We start from the raw sequence: 22667 nt of genomic DNA, 5'->3' as shown, positions 1-22667 counted from the left end.
GGAGGAAAACCCCAAGCGCAGATGCAGTTATGCTGACAGAAGAGTGCTTCTGTGGGCTCGGCTATTGTTTGGGGAGGCGGTGTAGCTGTCACAGCAGAATTCCTTCTGTCGACTTATGTTGCATATCCACGAGAGATCTCTCTTGACACATCCATATTGGCCAGGGCTCTGTAGTGTAGACAAGTGCTAAGCTACAGCTAAGTAGCCTCCCACCTCAGAGTGCGGTGCCGGCTGAAGGTAGTTCCCTCCAGGAACACTGCCCTCTTTGGAAAGTCACAGCTAACCCCCTGGTCTGTTCAGCTTTGAGTCCATGCCCACTACCCTGAAACCTGAGCTCTGGGGGTGTAAATTGAGGAGGAACCTGATGGGCAGTTACACATCACCACATTAGGTATGTGGCAGGCCTGGGAAGAGCGCCCCGGTCTCCTGGATGCCAGTCCTGTGTTCAGTCCGTTGTCCCATGCTGCCTCCTGCTGAATGGAATTTCTTGTTCGCAATTAGTTGCTTCCCCCAAACAGCCTTAGTAATCACACATTTTTTCACCCCATCCTGATGCCCCAAATTTAGCAGTTGTTCCCAGACAGGCCCTGGGGAGCATTTGCAGTGGTCAGAGGGCATGAAATACCTAATAAAAGGTATTACAACTCCCCCTCCCCCTTCCCTACAACCTATTGCATGATCCAAGGTACACACAGCAGACAGACAAACCTACAGATTCACCCAGATGGGCACTCATTATTGACCTGAACAGTGGAGGAAAAGGAGGGATGATGGCTCTGATCGCAGGCAGTCTCCCAGCAGCCCCCACTTACAGAGAAATGATTAGGGAAAGTTCTCCCTTAGTAGCTAACTCAGAAGAGCAACACAAAGTCAGAGCTGGGCCTCCAATGGCTGTTCGCTGTCAGCCTCCTAGCTGGTATAACGTTGTGATTGAAACTGACCTAAAAAATGACAGCAACTGATCCAGGCAGCTGTAATGCTGCTTGATGTGTCACTTGTCAATGGAATCATCCAACCCCTACATGCCACTCGCTATCACAGAATCGATAGGTTTAAGCATCACCTGGTGATGAATGATTTATGTGTCTGGCCTATGCTGGGTGGAATATGAAGTGCACCTGATTGTTGGCTCATTCTACAGGCTGGAAGAGGAGACTTTCTGTTTGAGCTCAATAGCTAGATGTAGTTTTGGTTTTGATGGGTAAATATCAAGATGACCCCAAACCACCAAGGCTGGCCTGGATCCAAATTTCCTCAAAGTTCAGTGGTTCTGGAATCTGGTCATCCCATCTCAAAAAAGATATATTGGAATTGGAAAAGGTACAAGAAAGGGCAACAAAAATGATTAGGGGTATGGAACGGCTTCCGTATGAAAAGAGATTAATACGATTGTGACTTTTCAGTTTGAAAAGGATATGATTGAGGTCTATAAAACTATGACGGGTGTGGAGAAAGTAACACAAGAACTAGATGTCACCAAATGAAATTAATAGGCAGCAGGTTTAAAACAAACCAAAGGAAGTATTTCTTCACGCAATGCACAGTCAACCTGTGGAACTCTTTGCCAGAGGATGTTGTAAAGGCCAAGATTATAACAGGGTTAAAAAAAGAACTTGATAAATTCATGGAGGATAGGTCCATCAATGGCTATTAACCAGAATGGGCAGGGATGGTGTCCCCAGCCTCTGTTTGCCAGAAGCTGGGAATGGACGACAGGGGACGGATCACTTGATGATTACCTGTTCTGTTCATTCCCTCTGGGGCACCTGGCACTGGCCACTGTTGGAAGACAGGATACAGGGCTAGATGGACCTTTAGTCTGACCAGTATGGCCATTCTTATGTTCTTAATCTGGAGTCTTGGTTTTGGCCTCTTGTTCTGAGTTTACACTGACATTAGGTGACAATGGGTAGGGTCTTTTGCAGCTATATGTTCTGATTGCACCTAAGCCTGAGTACCTGGTATGAGCCCACTCTGGCGTCATAGGAAGGGCCAATAAACAGGGAGCCTCTTCCGAATAGGAGGGATTATCTGGGAAACATGAGTCACATGTTGCAGCAAGTAACTCAGGCCATGTCTACACTACAAAATTATGTCCACTGAACTTACATTGGCACACAGCCACTGCAGTGATTACATGGCTTGTGTGTGTGCGCGCATTTGGCTCCTTGTGTGGAACGGCTCCTGAAAGCCAGTCACAATCGACGTACGAACGCAGCATCTGCACTGACGCTGCGTTGACCTAACTACATTGACTTTGACTCTACGCTGCTCGGGGAAGCGATGTTACTAAATCAGCGTCGACGGGAGCCAAATTTAAGTGAAGACCCTTTCACAGTTCGGTCGACGCAAGACCTACAGCTTCACAGCTATGGCACTGCAGCTGTGCCGCTATAGTGTAGACACTTACTCCAGCACCGGAAGGGATATTTCCGTTGCTGCAGTATATCCACCCGCCTGGAACGGCAGTAGTGCGGTCAATGGAGGAATTCTTCCATTGGCTTAGTGGTGTCTGTGCCAGGGCTTAGGTTGGCTTAATGACGTCTCTCAGGGGTGTGAGCGATGTAGCTATGCAGACCTACGTTTTAGGTGTAGACCAGGCCTCAGTTCCTATTGGGTCTTTCTGTTGTTGACAGCAGAGGGCCAAGTTGTGGTGTGAATCCAGAATAACTCTCCTGAAAAGAGCAAAGTTCTGGGGGGTTACAACAGAACAGTATTACCAACCCTGAGTGTTAAAAAATCATGAGCCAGGCCTAAGGAAAAAAGAATCATAGAATCATAGAATATCAGAGTTGGAAGGGACCCCAGAAGGTCATCTAGTCCAACCCCCTGCTCGAAGCAGGACCAATTCCCAGTTAAACCAGATAACGAAATTGCCTCAAAACCATGAGATCTATATCACTAATTTAGGTGATTTTTGTTTGTAGAAAGGTTTTTGAGGCTTCAGGTTGAGTGTGTGTGTCACATTTTCAAGTTTTTCTCTGCTGTGTTTTTTTTTTAATGAATGCTGAGGTTCTTATGTAATCACCTGACTCCAAGATCTGGGGCTTTTAAAGAAAACAGGAGAGATCACACGACACAATAAAAGCACAAGAGTTGGTCATACTGCCGGTGTCCCCACTTTCTGTCAGGCTTGCGGATCAGACTCGGAACAAGCAAGCTCTGTGTGCTGGATGCTCCTAAAAACCCTAACCAGCCCCTCCAGATGTGCTGACTTACCCCCATGTGGCTCTCTGGTTAAAGGGCTGCAGCACTTCCTGGCTGCGGTGCCCTTTGTTGGCACACAGCTGCCTGTCCCTAGCCAGGTCTGTGGCCCTTACAAAACCCATGTGCCCCTCTTCTCTCCCTCCCCTCCAATGTTCCAGCATGCTGCTCCTCTCCTGTCTGTGGCAAACACTTTGGTGCAGCTTCATCTGTGACTTCTTACGGAAGCGGTGGCCAACCCGTGGCCCCGGAGCCACATGCGGCTGTTCAGAAGTTAATATGCGGCTCCTTGTCTAGGCACCGACTCTGGGGCTGGAGCTACGGGCGCCAACTTTCCAATGTGCCGGGGGGTGCTCACTGCTCAACCCCTGGCTCTGCCACAGGCCCTGCCCCCACTCCACCCTTCCTGCCCTCTCCCCTGAGTCTGCCATGCCCTCGCTCCCCACTCCTCCCCCCTGAGAGCCTCTTGCATGCCACGAAACAGCTGATCGGGAGGTGTGGGGAGGGAGCTGATGGGGGGTTGCTGACGTATTACTGTGGCTCTTTGGCAATGTACATTGGTAAATTCTGGCTCCTCAGGCTCAGGTTGGCCACCCCTGTCTAATGGAGATTATTTAGCGAGGGGAACTTGCATATTTGCAGCGTTGCAAACTCTCACCAGTGTTAGCCCCTGCTCTGGCCGGTGTCACCGTGATGCCAGGAATTCCCCACTGCATGGCAGTGGCACTGGTACCTGCTGTGACAGGGTCGGGCCAGATGGCTACAGGAGAGTAATAGAAGGCAGATCTATTAGCCCCAGGTTAAGTAGGTCCCTTTTTCCTGGGTAAGGTAACAGGGAAGGTTCCAAAACAATCAGGAACCTTCTGGAGACAATTAAGACAGGCTGATTAGAACACCTGCAGCCAATCAAGAAGCTGCTAGTATCAATTAAGGCAGGCTAATCAGGGCACCTGGGTTTACAAAGGAGCTCACTTCAGTTTGTGGTGTGCGTGTGAGGAGCTGGGAGCAAGAGGCACTAGGAGCTGAGAGTGAGAATGCATACGATTGGAGGACTGAGGAGTACAAGCATTATCAGACACCAAGAGGAAGCTCCTATGGTGAGGATAAAGAAGGTGTTGGGAGGAGACCATGGGGAAGTATCCCAGGGAGTTGTAGCTGTTGCACAGCTGTTCCAGGAGGCACTCTAGACAGCTGCATTCCACAGGGCCCTGGGCTGGAATCCGGGGTAGAGGGAGGGCCCGGGTTCCCCCCAAACCTCCCAACTCTGGTCAGACACAGGAGGAGTTGACCTGGACTGTGGGTTCACAAAAATGGCCAAACTGAGGGCTGCCTTGAAGCTCCAAGATGAGCAAATCTGCCAATAAGTGCAAGACCCACCAAGGTAGAGGAGGAACTTTGTCACACTGCCTATCCACTGGAGAGGCTGGAGCCAGATCCTGGAGCCAGCCAGCCAGTTCTCTTCGTAAGGAGTCAGCAGCAGAGCAGAGAGCAGCTCCTTGAGGCTCCAGCAGCTGCTCATCCGATGGCAGATGTGACACTGCCAGGTTTCCTTTTCAACCAGACTTTCTGGTTGAAAACCTGGCAACCCTACCTACCACACATACCTGGGGCGTAGGAGGAGTTCATACACGAGGTTATTTCTGGCTCCAAAATCATGAGGGTTTTTTTTGTTTTTTTTTTTTCTTCAAAAAATACCTCATGGTTGTTTGGGGTCTGACTCATGACTTTTGAGTTTGGCCAGACAGAGTTTGCAAATAATCCCCCTGTGACATTCTGCACCCCAAAGCAATGCCCTGGTACCCCCATATTTATCATGGTGATATAATTATGATATGTTTTGTACAAAGTCTGGTTTGTGAGTTATTTTAAAAGTCTTGAACATTAATATTCTGTTGGATTGTATGTGCTGTCATTATATGGGAAGTTATGAACTTTTGATATGTGTGTGTGACTGAAATATGTGGTGAGGTTGGGAACACCCACAACCAGCCTGTCAGGTACAGCCAAGGAGAAGCCAGACAGCATGGATGGCCCATTAAGGGGAATCTGCACTGCAAAGGAGTAACCAAGGAACTGTACACAAGGAAAACCTCTCAGAGAGCGCACGTAAACAATGGACAGGGCTTGACTCATGTAATAGCAAAAGATCTCTCCAGCAAGTTGGAAGAGCCTATAAAGAGGGGAAGTGACATCATCATTTGGCCTCACATCATTTGACGTCATGTAGCCTTGCCCACAACCCAAAACCTGGAAACGCCTGGAGACCAAAGACTGAACTGGGGAGGTGGTCCCAGGCTGGAGGGGATTTCCAGCTTGTGTATGGAAGATCTGTGACCTGCTTGTATTGTCTATCAGGGTGAGACACAGCTTGATTCAAATCCTGTCTAGTCTATAGAACTCAGATCGCGATTTTACTTTTTACTTCTTAGGTAACCAACTTTGATCTGTACGCTTACTACTTATAATCACTTAAAATCTGTCTTTTTGTAGTTTACCTAAACCAGTGTTTTTTGCTTGAAGTGCCTGAGGAATCTGCTCACGGTACAAAAGCTGATGTACATTCTCTCCACACTGAAGGAGGGGCAGACTGGGTAATAAACATACACTGGTCAGGCTTCTGACCAGGGCAAGACAGTACAGCTCTGGGGTTCTAGGCTGGGCAGCTGGAGGAATTGGCTGGAGTCTTCTCTATTGTTGGTGATTAGGAGAAGCATTCATGCAACTCAGTTGAGTGTGTTCTTGCCTGTGGATGTCTGTGTACATGCAGGACCTGGAGAGGTTTGCAGCTTGTCACAGCATCACAGGGTGAGAGGGAGCCCAAGTTGGTGAGACAGAGGGCTCAGAGCTACCCCAGTTCTAGCTTGCAGCCCGGGGAACCTGTAACCTCCTGTTGGTTTTGAGCCCATGGCCTTCCCCATCGTTCTAGCCACTGTTACTGCTGATGCCACTTCGCCTCCCCCAGCCAGGGGTTCCACGCTGGCCAGGTTCCCTAAGGGAGCATAGAGGTTGCCCAGCTATCTGCACCAGCTGCCTCAGTGATCCCTGGTGGCCAAACGGCAGCTCCCACAGGAGGATCCAGCTGGGCTGCTGGAACGCAGACAGGGTTGCCAGGTGCATGAGCATCACATGAGATGCCTGACACTCAGCAGCTCCACCCTCTGCCAGCTAACACGACTGCAGCATTCCCCTGCAGGTACCCCAGGCTGCTGCTGTTCCAGCTGGTCTTGTTTGCAGGGACGCCGCACCGCGGTCTTTGCTGTTTGGAGGGGTTTGTGGTAGGGATGGGCCCAAGCTGCACAAGGCCCCAGACTTCCGGGGTGCTGGGATCTGAGTGTTGGGTTTTCCCTAATGTGGCCTCAATTACATCCCCCCTCAGGGTGGGGGAGGGGGTTCATGTCTGCTGTCCCCTTCCCTCCCCCCAACTCCCCTCTGGCCTCCTCATGCTCCATAGCCCACGGTTCATGCCCTCACCTTCCCTGGCTGCGCACTGGTATGGCTGACACACTGCTCTCCCCAGGGTGTGCCATCCCCTCAGAGATGTGGGGTCCCTAGGGCGGGCCGTGTGGCTGGAGGTGCGCTCCCAGTGTTGGCAAGGTGTTCTCCGCACAGAGGGGATGTGACGGTAGAAGTGGTTTATACCTGCTGCCTGTCCCCCCTGACACAGCCAGGCCCCAGAAGCCAGAGTTTCTCCTGGCTCATGCTGACTCTCCCTGTTCTTGTGGGGGCCAATCTCCTTGACTGGGTTGCAAGCCTCATTGATTGGCGACTCTAGGGGACCTCAGCAGCCGCCCAGGTCCCATGCCAGCACCTCCCTGGGGTTAGCTGTGGACTCTGTCCCCCACCGGTCTGTTCTTGGGGGCACTGCTAGCCCCACTGTATTACCCAGGTGAGGGCTTCTACCAGGCTGATTGGACTACTGGCAGATGCTTCTAATCTGTGGGTCAGTCTCTGTGCTCTTGTATCACACTGGGGGTGTCTCTTTCTCTGCAGAGAGACTCTGCCACCTACCCCTGTTCCTGGCCACCCTAATTAGGGGGCTTACAAAGCAAAGGTCACATCATGAGCTGTCTCTTATCCAGCTCCTCTCATTTCTTCTCACTCCTGGTTATCTCATCAGCTGGATCCCATATCAGCGCTGGGATTCCACTTTGTCGGACCCTTCGCTCAGCAAAGCAGTCCCTGGGCACCATCTCCTGGAGAGCGTTAGGTAGTACAGCTGGGAGGATCTTAAACCGATATATTGAATTAGAGGCACTAATGCAGTTCTGCAGTTGATAAATGATATATTGGGGAAATACTTAAAACAGCATGTAGGTCACACTAACAAGCTGGGGCCTGAATTCTGGAAAGCAGTGACTCTGAAAAGGCTACGAAGTAGAGGCGACCCCCCCGCCCAATTTCTGCAAACACTGAGCTGCCCTGGCAGGGCTTGCTCTGTTCTCATTGCTGCGGGGGTGAGGGGTGGGCTCAGTCCTTCTCCCATTGTACCTCTTCCCTGCATGTTTCCAGCTCACTCGGCCCCTGTCCCCAGCATCTCAGCCTGGCTGAGGAGCGGAGGTGGTCGGCCACCGCCGCCTCCCCAGCCGGGCTCACTCACAGACAGCCATCATTAAGGTTAAGAGTTTGTCATGGATATTTTTAGTAAACGTCAGGGACAAGTCCTGGGCAATCACCAAAGATTCATGGAAGCCTGTGACCTGTCCCTGACGTTTACTAAAAATATCCCTGACAAAATGGGGACGGGGGAGGGTCCAGCACCTGCAGCGGCTGGGGGCTCTGGGGTACCCCTGCTGCCCAGCGGCTGGGAGCTGCGGGGGAGTGGGCGGCGGGGGGCGCTCCGTGATATAAGGCACACAGGCAGCAACACAGAGCGGCCACGCTCAACAGGTGTGAGAAGCGGCTCCATCCTGCCTCCTCCGCTCCCTGCCCAGGCCAGGCTGCCGGGGTGAGGGGCCAAAGAAGTTGGAAACATGTGGGAGGGTCAGCAGGACAAGGACAGAGCTTCCCCCCCACCCCCCGCCCACAGGTAACTTTGGCAGGGAGAGTGAGGCAGCTTCGGGCTGGGCGCAGGGCAAGGGGGTCACAGGGGAAGGCGCCGGGAGCAGGTTCCCTTTGGTCAGCTCTAGTTAGGAGCATTGCCTATGCTCCCCCCTGTCCCCAATACACACACACTGAGCTGTCTGCGAGGGCCTGGGAGCTCTGGGGAGTAACTGCGTTATTGTGAGCCACCCCCACAACTGGGGCCAGCCCAGAGGCATGTGCTGCCTGCTCCTGTGGCCCCAGCCCCCCTGGAGCTGGTGGAATTGGCTGCCCTGGCCCAGGGAGATGGGGCTGGAACTCTCCTCCTAGAGTCGACATGTGCCCCCCCTTTACATTTAACCCCCTGCCCCAGAATCAGCAGGTATGAGGTATCTCTGCCGTGGCGGCCAAGGTGGATGGACTGAATGTGACTCCCCGCCCCACACACACACTGCGCTGCTGTGGCGAAGAGCGCACACGTGAGTAATGGAGGTAGAACCAGAAGAATTTCGAGCAGGAGTAGGGAGGTGGGCTTAGCTCTGAACACAGCCCTGGAGGGACCATTGCTGGATGCTGAGTCCAGTTCTGGTGGCCCCACCTCAAAAAGGGTGTAAACCTGTGAAAAAGAGTTCAGAAAAGAGCCACCAGAATGATTCGTGGTCTGGAAAAACAATGTGCCCCGATGTGAGAGACTAGCTCAGTCTCATTAGTTTATCCCAGGGACGGATAAGAGGTGACTGGTTCCCGGTCTGTAAGGACCTATAGGGGGAAGAGATTTCTGATAGGAGAGGCTCTTGAGAGGGCAGGCAAAAGCAGAACCAGTTGTAACGGCTGGAAGCTGAAGCTAAGCAAATTAAGACTAGAAAGAAAGTGCAGTTGTTTTTGAACCATGAAGGTAATTAAACATTGGGAACATCTTCTCTAGGGCCAGGATGGATTGTCCAGCACTTGAAGTTTTAAAATCAGAATGGTTGGTCATAAGAAATGCTCTGGCTCACCCACCAATCATGGACTTGATGCAGGAATCATGGGGGGAGAGTCTCTGGCTTGTGTTGTCCAGGAGGTCAGAGCAGATGATCACAATAGGCCCTTCTGGCCCGAGAACCTATGAATAAAAGCTAATGCAAACACAGCTGCACTCAGAGAAAAGCTTTCTGGAAAAATGTCACCACTTCCTCAACTGAATGACTCCTAGGATGAAATTCACCCTGTGCACAGAGCCAGCAGGTCCCTGCATGCCTTAGCTTCCACTTTGGTCCTCAAATTAGGACTTCAGTGGCACCCAGGCTACATGCTGGCTCTCAGCATGGGGTGAACTCCATCCTGTGTGTCTTTAGAGTCAGGTCCAGGTGATTTTCTTGTCCCAAACCAGCCTCGCCTCTCGCTGCCCCTTCAGAGCTGGAGCCACTCTGGGAAAGCAAGCTGCAGTTTCTCTGTGTTGATGTAATGCTGTCAATGTATCGACTGCACACGGCACAAAAGCTGTCGGGGTTTGTACATCTATTGGACAGCACCTGCTAAGCCTCACGTAGAGTACACAGACTAGGCCAGAAGGGTTCCTCAAGGAAACATTGGCGCGGCAGTTCTATTACTATCATAGATAATATATTGGCTCATCAATAATATCTGGTTATAGTTACTGGCTACTGAGGTCGGAGAGTGGGGATTACTTGGCCACATGCTCTTTTATACGGATGCTTAAAATAACTTGGGCCCAAGTGATTTGCCCCTGGGCATAGTGCAAATCACTGCAGCAAAGGGGCCAGATTCTCAGGTGAAGCCTGGGGGAAAAGGGGTCGCAAAGGTGGACTTTGCATGCCCTGATCTTGGGACCACTCTGTGCTGGGCTGGTCCCTGGGCACAGGTCTCTAACCTGTACCAGCTGACAATAGCCACAAGTGGCTGTTACAGCAGCTGGGGATTGTTGAGGTGCAGTGACACATGCTCCCTGGGCAGGCGGCAAGGCTGGGTGTGGGAGGGGTTGGGGGAAGAGCTATGACATCTCTGCTACACCTGAGCAACCCCCTACCTGTGGAGAGCCTCTGGGGACTGCATCTGCTGAATTTTGGGCTGCTCTTCGGGTTGTTTGTGAATTTTTGGACAAACGGTGGGGTTTGATTGCCAAAAAATGCTGATTTGTCAAAACCAAAACTGTTCATGAAACGTCATCGGTTTCGACGACGCTCCCAACGCCAAAAGATCGAGGGGTGTGTGTGTGTGTGCGTGAAGGAGTTCTACCATTTTCGGAATGTCCCGTTTCAGCATTTTTGACCTGAAAAGTTTTGATTTTTCCAGTTGAAACAACCTTTAAAGGCAGCATGGACCAAAACGGTCCTGGAAGGAGCAATCTGACACTAGCTAAAAGAGGGCTTTAATGACTGAATAGGTCTTTTCCATCTCGAACGTTAGAAGCTCCAGAGGTACCTATTACAGCTGTGTTAATTGGATTATGAAGTGACAACGCTGCCATCTTGTGGCAAATTTAGATAGCTATGTTTCAGAGTAACAGCCGTGTTAGTCTGTATTCGCAAAAAGAAAAGGAGTACTTGTGGCACCTTAGAGACTAGCCAATTTATTAGAGCATAAGCTTTCGTGAGCTACAGCTCACTTCATCCGATGTATATCGTGGAAACTGCAGCAGACTTTATATATACACAGAGAATATGAAACAATACCTCCTCCCACCCCACTGTCCTGCTGGAATGGCCCACCTGATGATCACTTTAGATAAGCTATTACCAGCAGGACAGTGGGGTGGGAGGAGGTATTGTTTCATATTCTCTGTGTATATATAAAGTCTGCTGCAGTTTCCACGATATGCATCTGATGAAGTGAGCTGTAGCTCACGAAAGCTTATGCTCTAATAAATTGGCTAGTCTCTAAGGTGCCACAAGTACTCCTTTTCTTTTTAGATAGCTATGAGATCTGGTTACAAAAATGAAAAAAACCAACCAAACAGGGTCAAGTCGGGCATGAATTCCACAGGCTTGGGGTCAAGCTGTTTATTTGCAAGTAAATGATTCTTGTGCCAGGTGCTGATATCCACAGCATCATCTCGCACATAACAGTCAGGTAGTACTGAGCATGTTCATGATTCAGGATGGTTTCACTGATTCGTTTTGGAAGCAAGTCCTCCACTCTTTGCCCCTAACCCTTTGTTGTTGTCCTGGTCATATGTTCCAGTCGCCAGGCTGAGGCCCCAATCCTGCAGTGAGATGCATGTGGGTTGACCCTTGTGCTTATGCAGATCCCTGTAGACATAAGTGGGATTTCATGTGGGTTCAGGGAACCAACCTCGTGGCATCACAGCAGCATCAGGCCCATGTGAGCCAAACAAAGGCCATGAATAACTGCAAACAGTTTGCAGGCTGTGGGCTGGGAACGGTCCAGCTAGTCTGTTTGGTGCATACCCACCAGTAATGAATCCATGCACAGTAATGGGGAATGGTTCACATCCCAAGTGAGCCAGGTGCCAGCGGAAAGTTCCCCATTCATCACATCTTTGTCTCAGTGAAGGCTATTCAAATAGCTCTGCTAGAGATGGGAAGCAAAGCAACCCACTTCATACATAAAGAGACACTGTGAACACAAATCTGGTCCCAACTTTAAATACTGGACAGCACCCAGCACAGTGGGACTGTCGTGTTTATTGGGGCCTCCAAGACTACGTCCTATAAATAATTAATGATAATAAAACAGGGACAGCTCATGAGGCACCAACCACCTCATCCTGAAAGAGGCCAAGCTTCTCCCATTCAACTTGCTGGGAGAGATGAGTGTTTGGGCCTGTTGCAATAACTGAGTCTACAAATTGACCCTCACGTTGAGCTCAACGGTGAAAAGTGAGTGAAAATTCATTGAGTGGTACAATGACCTGTAACAACCAATGTTGATGAGAAAAGGTGCAAAAGGGACACAGAGAGACTGAACTGGTCCAAACAAAAAGGCCTCCTGCTATAACTCAAGGACTGTGTTAAGATCATCTGTGGTAACCAAGAGAAGTGTGGGAGCAGATATCAATGAACCAAAAATCGTGTGTTGGAAACTAGGCCTAATTGGTGGACAAAATAATGAGGGGGTGGGCTATTCCAGCCATCACTCACTTTTGGGATCCTCAAAAAGGGACTTTGGGGAGGAAGCTATGGTAACTTTGGCTGATTGAAAAATGAGAGAAGGGGAAGGAAGGAGCCTCACCCTCATGGCTGCCACCTTTCCGTCTCCTGGGACCCCAGGCCTTCTTCAGTCTAATCCTGAGAGATGTCCTGACCAGACCAGGCCAGCGAGAGGGACCCAGATGACACCGTCACCTCCACCGGCTCTGGCTGAATCTCAAATACCACCTGGGATGTGAGACTTTGTCACCTCACCTCACCAGTGTGTCCTTTTCCTTCCCCACTTATTTCTTCTCTTTCCCATCTCTCTCCTTTTGCCTTGTGTCTACTAAGATCCTGGCTTAGCTGGCCAAGATTGTGTATTTTGCAACACTGCAGTGATCCTGTGACCAGAAACAGGCTGCCAAAAGCAGTGCCCTAAACAGCTGGTATAAGTTTGCCAGGTCTCAGAGTGGCTGTACTGTGCTTGTGTTTCTCCAGCAGCAAGGTTGCAAATGAGAGTCAACACCAGAGACAGAAGCTGCATTTTCAGTCTTTGCTGTTCTTTTCTCTCCACTTTTGTGGCCGTTTGTCTTGTTTTGTCTTCTAGGAACGGGATTAGACCCTAACAACAACAGCAACAACTACAGCTCCAAGCCCTCTCTATCAACGTCTTCTCTTTTCCCCAAAAGGCGAGTTATTTACTTTACTACCATCTAGGAGACTGTCAAAATGACTGGGAAGGGTGGTTCCTGCCAAGAACTTTCTCCAGTTAAAGGGAAAGGGAACAAGGGTTGTTGTTCAGATGAAAGCCTTACTTAAAACCTTACATTTCAAATTCATTAACTGTTTCTCCTTCTTTTCACTATCTTTAATAAAAGGATTTTTAATGGTGTGTTTGCCATGGCATGAGGCAGGCTGAGGGCTCTGTATACCAAATCCCAAACCTTGTTGAAGGCTGGTTCATATTGGACCCCTTTATTCCATCTAAATTAATACAGCAGCACCTCATGGGATCTGTCACCAATGTCGTTCCCATCTATGAGCGGCTCGGTGGCCTGTGTGGACACCTGGAGATCTCTGTACAGTACCTGCCGGACAAGCATTCACATCACAGGTAGCCTTGCTGGGAGGGTCTCAGTGGAACATGAAGACTGATCTTCCCTCTTATCCCTAGATATGGTGCCCTCCAAATCCAGATAGGAGAACCATGGCAGGCCAGCGTAGGTGAGATGTGGCTAAACAGAGGATTTCCCTCTCCGGGAGCCGCAATCCATTGCCTTTCTCTACACAGTCTCCCATTTACTCAAAGCAATGCAAAATCCATCCCTAAATCCACGTTTCCTAATGACTTTAAAGAGGCTTCATGTCTGGGCTCAGCCTGGGCACTTCAGCAATGCCTTGCTTGCTTTTGGTATCTGGAAAATAAATGAAACGACTGAGATAAAACAACATAAAACAGAGATAAAATGGTCAGAAAACTATTATGCACCCAGGCAAAACAACTGGAAACAAGTTCTCTGGTGTAATGGTAGCCCGGCCAGTTGGCTGACAAATTGCAATTAGCAGCATTACCTCATGCACAGGCAAACCCAACAAACATGATGAAGGATTGATTTATGGTGCAAGATTAAAAAAAAGGAGCAAAATATTTACAGCTTGACTGAGCAGCAGCTAAGGGATGAGATGAGGGGACCTACAACATTTGCGTACTTGGAGGGCGTTACAGCAGGAAACGAGAGGAAGTCTTGGTTGCAGTGCAAGGGGGAACCAGTAGTGATGGGACGGAATTAAAATAAGGAGGATGTAGAATAAGGGCCACATCCTCAGCTGGTGTAAATCGGCATGGTTTGCTTGTCTTCAACAGAGCTTTGCTGAGTCATGCCGGTTGAGGACTTGACCATAAACATCCAGGCAAACTTCGTGACAGAAGGGAAGTGGTGGAAACCTCCTTACTTGCAAAAACTAGGTGGCTAAAGCACGAGAAAATGTACCAAATGAATGATCAAATGTTTGACAGTGTTCTGGAGATGGAGGGCCAGGCGGTCTGCAGCCGGGATAAATCAGCATAATGTTACTGAGCTCGATGGGGCTATGCTGTTTTAGCTGCAGATCTGGTCCTGAAGGTGCTATGTAAGTGCTAAGTCATTTTACGGTATTGTTATTTGTTATGTAGCCAGGGATTGATCCCACACTGGCATAAGCGCCTACTCCCTGGGCGCTCTGGGACTCAAGCACCCACAGAAAAAGATAGGGGTTACTCAGCAACCAGGGGCCAGAGCTTGAGTGTGAAATGTGAAGAGTTCTGGGTTGCTAACAGCTTCTGCCCTTGGGGCAGGGAATTTGTTTATAAAGCAAGGCAGGGTGATTAAGATAACAAAAGGCTTGTCATTAAATTAAATTACCGAGTGCTAGATGATCCTGAAAGCATTGCCAGGAACTCCAGTTAAAAGATCGTAAACAAAGGACAGGAATAAATGGTCCATTTTCAGAATGGAGAGAACTAAATAGTGGAGTCCTCCAGGGGCTTGTGCTGGGATCAGTGCTGTTCAACATATTCATAAATATCTGCAAGAAGGGGGAAACAGTGAGGTAGCAACATCTGCAGATGATACAAAATTACTCAAGATAGTGAAGTCCCAAGCAGACGGCAAAGAGTTACAAAGGGATCTCACAAAACTGGGTGACTGGGCAACAAAGTGGCGGATGAAATTCAATGTTAAATGCAAAGTAATGCACATGGCAAAATATAATTTGATCTATACATACAAAATGATGGGGCCTAAATTAGCTGTTACCCATCAAGAATGAGATCTTGGAGTCATTTGCAGTACTCTGGAAGCACTATGCTTCCAGAGTACTGCAAATTTATAAGAATCCTTCTCACTGTGCCTCTATCGTCTTGAACTGCAGAATGATCTTTAAATATTCATGGTAAATAGGCCTAATAGCCTGTGATGGGATGTTAGATGGGGTGGGATCTGATTTCAGAGTAACAGCTGTGTTAGTCTGTATTCGCAAAAAGAAAAGGAGGACTTGTGGCACCTTAGAGACTAACCAATTTATTTGAGCATAAGCTTTCGTGAGCTACAGCTCACTTCATCGCATGCATACTGTGGAAACTGTAGAAGACATTATATACACAGAGACCATGGAACAATACCTCCTCCCACCCCACTCTCCTGCTGGTAATAGCTTATCTAAAGTGATCACTCTCCTTACAATGTGTATGATAATCGAGTTGGGCCATTTCCAGCACAAATCCAGGTTTTCTCACCCTCCGCACCCCCACACACAAACTCACGCTCCTGCTGGTAATAGCCCATCCAAAGTGACCACTCTCTTTACAATGTGTATGATAATCAAGGTGGGCCATTTCCAGCACAAATCCAGGTTTTCTCACCCCCCACCCCCATACACACACAAACTCACTCTCCTGCTGGTAATAGTTAATCCAAAGTGACCACTCTCCCTACAATGTGCATGATAATCAAGGTGGGCCATTTCCAGCATAAATCCAAGTTTAACCAGAACGTCTGGGGGGGAGGGGGAGGGTTAGGAAAAAACAAGGGTAAATAGGCTACCTTGCATAATGACTTAGCCACTCCCAGTCTCTATTTAAGCCTAAATTAATAGTATCCAATTTGCAAATGAATTCCAATTCAGCAGTTTCTCGCTGGAGTCTGGATTTGAAGTTTTTTTTGTTTTAAGATAGCGACCTACATGTCTGTGATTGCGTGACCAGAGAGATTGAAGTGCTCTCCGACTGCTTTATGAATGTTATAATTCTTGACATCTGATTTGTGTCTATTTATTCTTTTACGTAGAGACTGTCCAGTTTGACCAATGCACATGGCAGAGGGGCATTGCTGGCACATGATGGCATATATCACATTGGTGGATGTGCAGGTGAACGAGCCTCTGATAGTGTGGCTGATGTTATTAGGCCCTGTGATGGTGTCCCCTGAATAGATATGTGGGCACAATTGGCAACGGGCTTTGTTGCAAGGATAGGTTCCTGGGTTAGTGGTTCTGTTGTGTGGTATGTGGTTGTTGGTGAGTATTTGCTTCAGGTTGCGGGGCTGTCTGTAGGCAAGGACTGGCCTGTCTCCCAAGATTTGTGAGAGTATTGGGTCATCCTTCAGGATAGGTTGTAGATCCTTAACAATGCATTGGAGGGGTTTTAGTTGGGGGCTGAAGGTGACGGCTAGTGGCGTTCTGTTATTTTCTTTGTTAGGCCTGTCCTATAGTAGGTGACTTCTGGGTACTCTTCTGGCTCTATCAATCTGTTTCTTCACTTCCGCAGGTGGGTACTGTAGTTGTAAGAATGCTTGATAGAGATCTTGTAGGTGTTTGTCTCTGTCTGAGGGGTTGGAGCAAATGCGGTTGTATCGCAGAGCTTGGCTGTAGATGATGGATCGTGTGGTGTGGTCAGGGTGAAAGCTGGAGGCATGTAGGTAGGAATAGCGGTCAGTAGGTTTCCGGTATAGGATGGTGTTTATGTGACCATTGTTTATTAGCACTGTAGTGTCCAGGAAGTGGATCTCTTGTGTGGACTGGACCAGGCTGAGATTGATGGTGGGATGGACATTGTTGAAATCATGGTGGAATTCCTCAAGGGCTTCTTTTCCATGGGTCCAGATGATGAAGATGTCATCAATATAGCGCAAGTAGAGTAGGGGCTTTAGGGGACGAGAGCTGAGGAAGCATTGTTCTAAATCAGCCATAAAAATGTTGGCATACTGTGGGGCCATGAGGGTACCCATAGCAGTGCCGCTGATCTGAAGGTATACATTGTCCCCAAATGTAAAATAGTTATGGGTAAGGACAAAGTCACAAAGTTCAGCCACCAGGTTAGCCGTGATATTATCGGGGATACTGTTCCTGATGGCTTGTAGTCCATCTTTGTGTGGAATGTTGGTGTAGAGGGCTTCTACATCCATAGTGGCCAGGATGGTGTTATCAGGAAGATCACCGATGGATTGTAGTTTCCTCAGGAAGTCAGTGGTGTCTCGAAGATAGCTGGGAGTGCTGGTAGCGTAGGGCCTGAGGAGGGAGTCTACATAACCAGACAATCCTGCTGTCAGGGTGCCAATGCCTGAGATGATGGGGCGCCCAGGATTTCCAGGTTTATGGATCTTAGATAGTAGATAGAATATCCCAGGTCGGGGTTCCAGGGGTGTGTCTGTGCGGATTTGATCTTGTGCTTTTTCAGGAAGTTTCTTGAGCAAATGCTGTAGTTGCTTTTGGTAACTCTCAGTGGGATTATAGGGTAATGGCTTGTAGAAAGTGGTGTTGGAGAGCTGCCGAGCAGCCTCTTGTTCATATTCTGACCTATTCATGATGACAACAGCACCTCCTTTGTCAGCCTTTTTGATTATGATGTCAGAGTTGTTTCTGAGGCTGTGGATGGCATTGTGTTCTGCACGGCTGAGGTTATGGGGCAAGTGATGCTGCTTTTCCACAATTTCAGCCTGTGCACGTCGGCGGAAGCACTCTGTGTAGAAGTCCAGTTTGCTGTTTCGATCTTCAGGAGGAGTCCACCTAGAATCTTTCTTTTTGTAATGTTGGTAGGGAGGCCTCTGTGGATTAGTATGTTGTTCAGAGGTATTTTGGAAATATTCCTTGAGTCGGAGACATCGAAAATAGGATTCTAGGTCACCACAGAACTGTATCATGTTCGTGGGGGTGGAGGGGCAGAAGGAGAGGCCCCGACATAGGACAGCTGCTTCTGCTGGGCTGAGAGTATAGCTGGATAGGTTAACAATATTGCTGGGTGGGTTGAGGGAACCATTGCTGTGGCCCCTTGTAGCATGTAGTAGTTTAGAAAGTTTAGTGTCCTTTTTCTTTTGTAGATAAGCAAGGTGTGTGTTGTAAATGGCTTGTCTAGTTTTAGTAAATTCCAGCCACGAGGAAGTTTGTGTGGAAGGTTGTTTTTTTATGAGAGTATCCAGTTCTGAGAGCTCATTCTTAATCTTTCCCTGTTTGCTGTAGAGGATGTTGATCAGGTGATTCCGCAGTTTCTTTGAGAGCGTGCGGCACAAGCTGTCAGCGTAGTCTGTGTGGTATGTAGATTGTAATGGATTTTTTACCTTCAGTCCTTTTGGTACGATGTCCATCTGTTTGCATTTGGAAAGGAAGATGATGTCTGTCTGTATCTGTACAAGTGTTTTCATGCAGTTGATAGATTTCCACTCCATACGGCTAAATGCAGTGCCTTGCATAATGACAGGTTTCAGAGTAACAGCCGTGTTAGTCTGTATTCGCAAAAAGAAAAGGAGTACTTGTGGCACCTCAGAGACTAACCAATTTATTTGAGCATAAGCTTTCGTGAGCTACAGCTCACTTCATCGGATGCATACTGTGGAAACTGCAGAAGACATATACACAGAGACCATGAAACAATACCTCCTCCCACCCCATTTTCTGTAGTATCTGGCTGGTGAATCTTGCCCATATGCTCAGGGTTTAGCTGATCGCCATATTTGGGGTCAGGAGGGAATTTTCCTTCAGGGCAGATTGGAAGAGGCCCTGGAGGTTTTTCGCCTTCCTCTGTAGCATGGGGCACGGGTCACTTGCTGCACTTGCTCTGCTCCTTGAAGTCTTTAAACCATGATTTGAGGACTTCAATAGCTCAGACATAGGTGAGAGGTTTTTTGCAGGAGTGGGTGGATGAGATTCTGTGGCCTGCGTTGTGCAGGAGGCCGGACTAGATGATCATAATGGTCCCTTCTGACCTTAGTATCTATGAATCTATGCTCATTCTTCAGCTTCAGAAGAATTAAAAATGATTTCCAGTCATCAGTGGGCCAGACACAACCGAATAATATACATGTCCTTAACATCCACACCAGGGAACTAGATGTAAATAGGATTGCTGACAGTTTCATCCAGAAAGCTACAGTGAGACATAAGGTCTTTAAACTGGGACGTTAGTGACGTTAGCTTGTAGGTAATTGCTATTTTAATAATGATTAAATTGTTATGAACTATATAATTAAGTTACATAGAATCATAGAAGATTAGGGTTGGAAGAGACCTCAGAAGGTCATCTAGTCCACCCCCCCCCATGAATTACAATATATTAAAATCATTGCAAAGATACCACGTTCAATAACTAGAATATGAAAGAAGTGTATAAATATGCTGAAAATAGCCTCCCCCCAAAACTGGCAGAGCCGCCCCGCCTCCAAACACACACACACCCCTCTTCAAAAACACCCACCAGCAAAAGCAAAAGTCAGCACCTATCCTTACTGCCATGGGGGAGCAGTGGGGGACTTAGTAGGTTTTCTCCATTGCTAATTCTATGACTCAATTCTGTACATTAGAGATAAGATGAAAAAGCCCTAAGACAAATACAGCAGCTGCCCCCCAGAGGTGGATTTGTTTGTGCTCATGGATAAGTCACAGCACAGCACTTAGGAACAGCTGTGTCATATTGGCCACCTTGGTTTCCCCTGGTGAACCAACTGTGTGGGGGGAGGGATAGCTCAGTGGTTTGAGCATTGGCCTGCTAAACCCAGGGTTGTGAGTTCAATCCTTGAGGGGGCCATTTATGGATCTGGGGCAAAAATTGGGGATTGGTCCTGCTTTGAGCAGGGGGTTGGACTAGATGACCTCCTGAGGTCCCTTCCAACCCTGATATTCTATGAATCTATGAGTCCTTACCTGGGTTCATGTTGGAGTCCATTGGGGTTATGGTCCTGGGTGACTTTGGAGCTCATGCAGACGATAGCTCTTTGGGGTAGACTGGGGATCTCTTGTAAATCATGACAGCTGTAGGCTTACCCAAGAGGCGTTCAGACTCAATGCACAGAGGTGATCACGCTCTGGACTGGGCTTGGAAATTGAGGTGAGTCGAGGAGCAGGCTTCTGCTGTGGCCTGACTAGCCCTTCCTCCAGTTTGCAGTCAGGGCTCACTTCTACTTCTGCCAGGGCAGAGGACCCTCTTGCATCAGTCCACTTGTGGAAAATAAGAGACCTCATCAGCTTCTGATCTCTCTAAGAGAAAGCGCGATACAGCCAGCTCGCCATTGTGTGGATGGTCTAGTAGGGCATCAATACGGCGGCACCTACACGTCCTCTCCCCACACTCTGTTCCCATACATCGCAGGGGTATGTAAATGGCCTGCAACGGGTGGAAGGCACAGAGTGGAGAGAGTAGTGTCTACTGAAGTCATCCCATTCTGGAGTTGACTGATTGCTGCACGATGCTTTTAAGAAATCTTCTCTGTGTATGTTATAAAGGTGAAGAGAACATCCTTCCCCTGAGGGCAGCGACTGTCTCCGGGCGCCGCTCTGGGTGCAAGGCAATGGTGGATGCATTCCAAGCTTTCCTTCCATTTCCTGTGGTATTCCTCATGCTCTCTCTCTAACTGGGTATGACTGTGAGGTTCTGCTGGGACGAGCTTCTGGGTCCGGGGGACAGCCAGCACCTCTTCATCACTACCTGACAGCAGTGATAGTCGTATGCGTTATCACATAGACCCTGGGGAGATAAACTTCCCAGGAAGTACTGCCTTGGAAGGCTAGACTAACAACTTCCTGCATGGCCCCTGATTGGTCCAGGCACCCTATTTAAACTCAGGAGACATTCCAAGAAGTGTCCAGGCAAGAAGATGGACTCCCCTCCCATCCCACATAGAGATGGACCTGCCTCTCCGCTCGGACTCCTGACCTTGGCTCTGACTCCTGGTTCCTGGCTTTGACCTTTGGTGCTGTTTCTGGCCTCTGACTGCCACTGCTCCAACTATTAGGCTGATTGCCAATGCTCTGACCATTAGGCCTGACTGTCCAAGCCCAGGTTGTGACAGCAACTTTCTGAAACAGAAGAAATATTTAAGTGCTACTCCTCTACAAAGCAACAAGTATTTCCTGGAGAGATTTCAATCCATAAAGCTCTGTGCCTAATGGAATGACACAGCACCATTCTTCCATTGGGATGATTCTTCTCTGGTTCTCTAAAATGTCTTGTATGTAAAATGTCACTGTTGGAGACATGGCCCCAGATTAGCTGCAAGATTGGTCTCTTCTAGAGTGGCGATTTCTATACCTTTGCCAAGTGAGCCAAGCAAAGAAAGAGTGATAAACACAGGCATGCCCTTAACAGAAGAACTCACTAAGGGATTAATACATTCAGAACAGGAGTGTGGCTGGAGGGAAAAAAACCTTTGAAACCTAGGAAGTTTATGCTATTTCTGGGCAAAAAGGCTTTTAAAAATAGAAAGCAATTTCCAAAGACTTTTATGGCAAAGAGAACCAGAGGAAACAAATTCAGGTCAAGCACATATTGTGTGCTGGCTTTTCAACGAAAAAAAGAAGTTTATGAAAAAAGGCACACACACTGGCCCCAATCTTGAAGACTTTACCTTGTTTTTAATCTGTCTCGCTAAGGTTCTTAGATACCACAGCGGTGGGCACAATAAGGATGCCAAGCAATGCATGGACACAAGCAGATCTCTTCTTGGGCTCCGATCCTGCAAGCCACCCTATTTCACTCATCTGTCTCTTATCACATTGCCTCCTTGGCCCTTCTGCTTGGCCAGCTTTGATTGCCCATTAGTGAGGCTGTGATGGGAGCTACGAAGCTGGCACTCTGGGCAGAGGCAGCACGCAGAGGTGCCTGGCCATGCTGCCTAGCAGATGAGCAAGGGGGATGTTGCCGCTTCCGGGGAGCCCCCCAGGTAAGCGCTGCCCAGGGCCTGCCTCAGCCTGTCCTGTGCCCCAACCTCCTGCTCCCTCCCACTCCCAAACTCTGCTGCTGCTGCTGCTGGGGGGATGGAGGGGAGGGAAAGCATGGAGCAAGGTAGGGAGCCTGCTGGCACCACCAACCCCCATCCCCAGCACCAGTGGGGGTCCTGGGCTGCACGCTGCCACCCGCCCCCGCTCCCAGCAGTCGGGCTGCCCTCCCGCAGCACCTGCGGTGCCCCTGGGCAGCCCCTCCCACCAAGTTTTAGTCATGGGTATTTTTAGTAAAAGTCATGGACAGTTCATGGGCCATCAGTTTTTGTTTACTGTCCATTACTTTTACTAATAATACTTGTGACTAAAACATAGCCTTCCCCATTAGTATATGTCTCCCGCAGCTTTCTTGGTGTTTTCTTCCACTCTGCCCTTTATATGGGGATTGCACGTTCCTGGACTGATCCACAAAGCCACTCCTCATCTTCTCTTTCACATCCTTACTCCAGTATTAAAGAAATACGGCAGCATGAGCTGGCTCATTGGGAATGTACATTTTTGCTTTGCCTTTGGAAAAATGGGTAAAAACGCTTAACAACTGAAATAATTTTGGCTCAATGTCCCTTGGATCTAGCTAGTTGTCTTCCTCCTTGGTGCATCCCTTGAGAC

The sequence above is a fragment of the Lepidochelys kempii genome, chromosome 4 (assembly GCF_965140285.1).
Source record: "Lepidochelys kempii isolate rLepKem1 chromosome 4, rLepKem1.hap1, whole genome shotgun sequence".
In the NCBI taxonomy this organism is placed as follows: Eukaryota; Metazoa; Chordata; order Testudines; family Cheloniidae; genus Lepidochelys; species Lepidochelys kempii.
This window is presented reverse-complemented; position numbering follows the sequence as displayed.